The sequence below is a fragment of the Rousettus aegyptiacus genome, unplaced genomic scaffold (genome assembly GCF_014176215.1).
Source record: "Rousettus aegyptiacus isolate mRouAeg1 unplaced genomic scaffold, mRouAeg1.p scaffold_m13_p_8, whole genome shotgun sequence".
Classification (NCBI taxonomy): Eukaryota; Metazoa; Chordata; class Mammalia; order Chiroptera; family Pteropodidae; genus Rousettus; species Rousettus aegyptiacus.
In genome coordinates this window covers 111,855,235-111,861,057 of record NW_023416311.1, presented here as the reverse complement: position 1 = coordinate 111,861,057, position 5,823 = coordinate 111,855,235, and positions in this window count along the sequence as shown.

Sequence of the window (5,823 nt, the reverse complement as noted above, 5' to 3'; positions counted from 1 at the left end):
GATACTCAGAGGATTGTTACATGTGTCATAACCCAGTGAATAGGTTTATGTAAGCGGCCTGACAATGTAAAAGACCAAGTCATGGTATTTTTTTTCCCTGAAGATCGTTTGACTATGTGAAAATATTCAGAGTATGTCATACTGTTGTTGGAGATAAATAAGGCAATTTGGATGCCTTGTTTTCAGAAGTGTTCCGTTTATTCCAATAAGCAAGTTCTGGTAGTGTCTCGAGTGCACACTTTCATTCCCTTGGGGTCTCAACTCCTCTGTGTGCGAGAGGGATCCTGGGGGTGGGCGTGGCCTGCCACAGCTTCCCCGGGGTGCAGTGGCCCTTTGCCCACCACCCTCACTCCACTTGACGCTGGGCCAGGCGGGCCTTCCACAAGGGCTGGGGAGCCGCCTGCCCCCTCCTGCCGCGCAGGCTGCTGCCGGGTCCTGAGCCGGTGCCCTGGGCTCTGCCATCGGGTGCCCGGCAGACCTCAGACGCCGCGCCGCTGGGCCGGCCGCGGCCCGATGCCTCATGACCAGGCGCGGGAGACTTCGGGGCTCCTGGGAGCCGCGCTAAACTGCGGGGAGGTTTGGGGTCCCGCTGACCAGCCTGTCCAGAGAGGTGGCTCTGCTTCCCCCACGGCCTGTCCTTGGTTTCCCGGCGGGACCCGCATAGAAGTGACAGGCTCCAGTGGGGCCAAAAGCCAGTTACTGGGCTTAAAACATGTTGCGTGGAGCGTCGGGTTGAACAATAGAAGCAGAGAAGGGGGAAAAAATCCCCCCAAAACAAAACCCCCCAGTTCGCTGAAGGCTGCGAGGTGATGCTGCCTGCCGGCCAGAGCGAGGCTCGTCGGGTCCCTGCAGTCCCTGCAGAGACGGCCACTCCGTGTGGCTCGGGCTGCTCACTGCGTGGTGGCCCCGTTCCGTGACAGAGGGCCCTGAGCAGAGGCGTCCGGGGCTGAGTGAACCTAGAGACCCAAGTGGCTGCCGCGGCCGCTCCTTGCCCGGCCGTATCCCCTCGGGGCGTGCTTTCTGTTATGGGGAGACCCACGGTCAGCCCCAAAGCCAGGGGAGAAGAATTAGACCACCGCTCTTGAAAGAATTCGTGGCATCTTAAACCTCATCGCAGCTCAGCTCAGCTGTCCCTTGCTCATAAGCTTTTCCTCTGACCTCCCTGGGCGGCTCAGATGCGGCGATGAGCCCGGGGGTGTGCGCCACACCCCGAGCTGGCGCCCAGCACGGGCGTCCTTCATGCTCTTGCGGGGTCGGAGAGGAAGATCCGATTCCCTGCTCCTCGTGGGCTTTTCTCGGGCTGCCTGTGGCTCGGTCTCTGTGACCGCTTCATGTGCCCAGCTCCGCGCTGAGCCGTGTCTCGGTCACCTCTACTCTGCGAGCGCCCAGTAAACACTGGCTAGGTGACCGCATGGTATTGTGTCTCCGCACACTAATTCACAGAGGTCTCTCTTGGGGACAGTGCTCTCTCGTCAGTCTTTCGGGCCTTGGTGGAGAAAGCAGCTCCCCTGTTTGCCTTCAGGTAAGTGACCTGCTAACTTGACCTCCCGTGAGCTGGAGGGTCCTGCCCACGGTGCTGCGAGACCCCGAAGCCGAGGTGCTGGACGGTCGTGCGCACACGCACGTCCTCCCTGTCATCCAGACAGTTAGCCACACGCAGGTCCTAGCCGCGTCTATGCCTGTGGTGACCGTCCACACCCATGAGCATGTCCGCATCCACACGCATGTCCACACCCTCTCTGTCCCTACCTGCGTCTCCATCCACATGATGTGCGCATGCTACCTGCAACAGTGCTCAGCCCGGCGTTTTAAAAAAGTTCGCTTTGACGTCCCACTATTTCATATCAAGTCATAATCTTTTGAAAATACTTTACCGTAATCACCTCTATGGCAGAGCCTTCTTTTTCTTGACATGTGAATGGCATCTCTGCGCACTCACGCTTACCGAGACTTCCGCTCTCTTTAAATATCTCTTTGTCCCCGATACTAGAAACGCCAGGCTGTGGCTGGAGGTGTGTCTGTTCTCCCCAGCCCGTTCCGGGGCGCTGCCTCCTCACGCGGCAGCAATGCCATTGAGCTGGGCTGTGTTACAGGGGACCCCGGAGGTCTTTTGTCACTAGACTCTGACCGGTAGCTTTGTCAGGGTGGCCCAAGAACCCTCCCTGCTTGTTGGTGTGTGTGTTGCGGGTGATGTTCAGAATGCCGTGACATTCATTAATTATGGTTGGCACTTAAAACCCAATATTACTGTTAGGATCCAATTAAGTCAGTGAACTTGGATCCAAGATGGATGTACTGTTGATTAAAAAAGTGTTCCCTGCCCCTACCCCCTGCCTCATTCCAGCCCCGAACGCTGGCAACCTTCCTCATCCCGTGGTTTTATATATGTAACATTATATTATAATGTAATATGTATTGTTACATATAATATATAGTATATTTTATATTATGTCTATTATATAATATATTCTTTTGCTAACAGCCCTAGTTATTATATATATAATCTGATATGTGTGATCCATATATATTATCTATATCTATATAATAATATAATATTATGAAAACCACAGAATTTCTCCTGCTTTCCCCCCACTTTTCACATTTATATAATTAAGGTCTCTCCAGCTACGTTGTTGTGAATTATAAATGAGGTGTTTTCACATTGAAGAAAAGAGCTAAATGCATTTTGCTCACACATATAAAGTTGTATAAATGAAATATATCCCAGTAAACATGAACTGCTAGAGAATATTTGCCGACCGTGGTACGAGATATGACCCTTCATAACGCAAGTCCTGCTTCATTTCGTGACTGGAAGGTAAGAAAATGTGTCACACTGAGGCTAAGGAGGAGATGAGGATAAATCATGAGCGATGATGATTTTCCCTCACACCGAAAGGCGTACTCTAGCGTTTCGTAGCCATACACTTAAACCATGTGCCTTTTGTTTCTACTAATAGGATGTCAACTATAATTAGAGCATTCTTGCATGTTTTTATGGTACACACATTTCATGATAAAATATATATGTATTTGTTTTTGTTTGAAGAAATGAAAGCTAGAAAACCCCAAATCACACAGATCACACATCACGTGGCTATGACGTAGGGCAAGCGAGTACATTACCTTATGTGTTACTGGGTTCTGTACATTGTCGTGTGACCTCGGCTTCCCTTTCTGGTCAGAATGCGTGCGCTCACCTCACTGCCCGTCACCATTCTAGGTCGTTGGGAGGCCGGGCTGTAAGGCACAGTAAAGACCAAACTCCAGGGACCTTCAGACAAATATCCTGTCTAAGACAAGCTGGATCTGAAGAAAAGGTCGCATTTGGCCGAATTAGTTATGAAAATTATTGTTTTTAAAGCTGAACCCCGTGTAGTTCTTTATATCTATGTCCAACTCGAGTGTTTATACATATACCTTGGAGCTCACATGTGTTTGGAAAGAGGTAGTCATTAAAAATGATAAAAATAAATGTGTGTAGAAAAAATTAAGAGACGTGTTGTTGTTTATAATAGTTATTTCCTCTCCACAGAGATAATATATGCTAGTAATAACTTGAACTTGAAAAAACACCAGCTAATCCAAGATATTAGATTTACACTTTTTTTTTTAAGTTAAGAAATACTACAATTGAAAAGAAATATGTGTTTACTCAGGTGTCCCCTTTTTACAGCATTTCCCTAACGCCTTTGCAGGTGGGGACTGTCACCTGGCATTTGATCCGGGCGGGTCGGCGCGGAGCCCCGCTCTTGGCCCCAGGGCAGGCCGCGGGTCGGTCCCAGGCTGCCGCCCGGCGACCCCCTGGCTCGTGCAGTGCGGGCGCGGGGCCAACAGGTGGCACAAACGCATTTGACTTGCATGGCGCGCGGCTTTCTGCAGCCCCGCCGCCGCCGCCCCGGGCCCCCGCCTGCCCCCGCCCTGCGGGCGCGGTCCCTTCGGTTCCGGCTGGGGCTGGGCCGGGGCGCGAGGTCTGGACGGGGTCGGGGTCGGGGTCCGGGGCGGGATCTGGTCCGCGGCTGAGCCCCGGCGCCTCTCCGGGAGGCGCGCCCTCTGCTGGCCGCCGGGGGACTCGGCGGGCCAACCAGGCGCCGAACTCCCTGCCTGCGGGGCTGGACAGGTGCGAAACTGGACAGGTGCGGGGCCGGCGGGGTGGGATGGGAGTCGAGCCCGAGCCCGGCATCTGCCGGGGCTGGTGGGGCTTGCGAAGCCGAGCTCAGGGGCTGCGCCTGGCCCGGGGCTGGGCAGGGCGGGGGCTGAAGCCGAGCTGGACAGGGACTCTGTAAGGCCTGGCAGGGGCTGGGCCCCAGGAATTCCCTGCTGGAACCTCACCACAGGCCAAGGGACCAGAGTGGAAAGGTTCTCATCACTCTATTATTGATTATTGGGGGACTAAGGCGAACAGCCTTCCAGTCTGTCGTGGAGCATTGAAAACACAGCATTTCAGTAAAAGCTCCTCCCCCTGCACCCCTCCATACCCCTCCCCCTCTTCCTCCTCTCTGCACCTCCCCCCCTCCCCGCACCCTCCCCTGCCCACCCCCTCTTTCTGGAGGGCTCCTGTCTGAGCCAGCACGCAAGGGGAAGACAGGCTGTCACTCTGAGGTTCCAACTCGTTGGAGAGGAGCCGCGCGTGAACCTGTTTTTAATGTGTCAAATCACGAAGTCACTTCCCGGCAATAAGGTGTGAAGGGGTTACAGCCTCCCGCGGGGCCTCCGGGAGGCCGTGCAGCTGGAGTGACAGGCCTGCTCACGCGCAGCCGGGCGGCGGGCCTGGGCCTCAGGTGCCCCAGCCCACACTTAGTCACCTGGAAAGCCTCTATGATGGATTTCACCCCTGTTGTGGTCACTGTTAAGATGCCTGGTGTTCGGAGGGCACCTCACAGTTCACTGTGTCCCTTCCCACCTGTCCCCGAAAGCCTGGCTTTGCGAGGGATGCCCTTGGCCTTCCCGAATGTCCGGGGTCATGTGAGCCCCTGCCAGGATGTTATGTTACCTGGTCCCGTGGGGTCTCACAAACTTGGACCTGGTGTGTTTTCTGGCTGTCATAGTCAGAAACACCTTAGAGCTGCCCTAGAGCAGAACTCTGACTTCAGCCGCCAGCTCACGGGGGGCAAGTTGCGCCCTAGACCCACAGAAGGAGACAGGTAGACAGAACCCAGCATTGCTGACGGCCTGTTCCGGCTCTGGCACCGAGCTGCCTGTTCACGTGTAACTCAGGCTCCGTCTCTACTGAGATGGCTCTGTTGCTGTCTCCATTGAGGCACTAAATGACTGCTTAGCTCACCCAGAGCTGAGCAGAGCCGCCCACCCGGGTATGTGCACACCGGAGCTTGGGCACGCCCACGGGTTATACATCCTCCCCTGTGGACATGAAAGGGAAGGGTCGGCCCTCATTAGCCTCACTTCGGGGTACACAGGGCCAGGAACGCTTAAATCCCATCCTATAGCCAAAGTGCCCCCTCCCCCCGTGGACTCTCCCAGAGGTGGCTTCCCGGGGCCACTCCTGGCTGCCCGCTGACACTCTGGAGTTGCCTTGTAAGCCTGACCAGGGCCGAGGGCCCGGGAGGGGACTTGGACAGAAGCAGGGTCCTCACCCCTGGTCCCAGGGTGCGGGGGAAGGCCGCTATGCCCAAAGGGAAGATCTATTCTGGGCATCTAGGATGTAAGTCTGCAGAGACTAAAATATGAATCTTGGTTCCATCTGTGCCAAAATTATAAGTGCTTTATATTTTAACCCCAAGTGACAGGATCTGGGGGGCAAGTGGGTGAATGGAATTTAAAGAGGGCAAAAGATTAAAATTTGAAATTAAAATTTTGCATTTA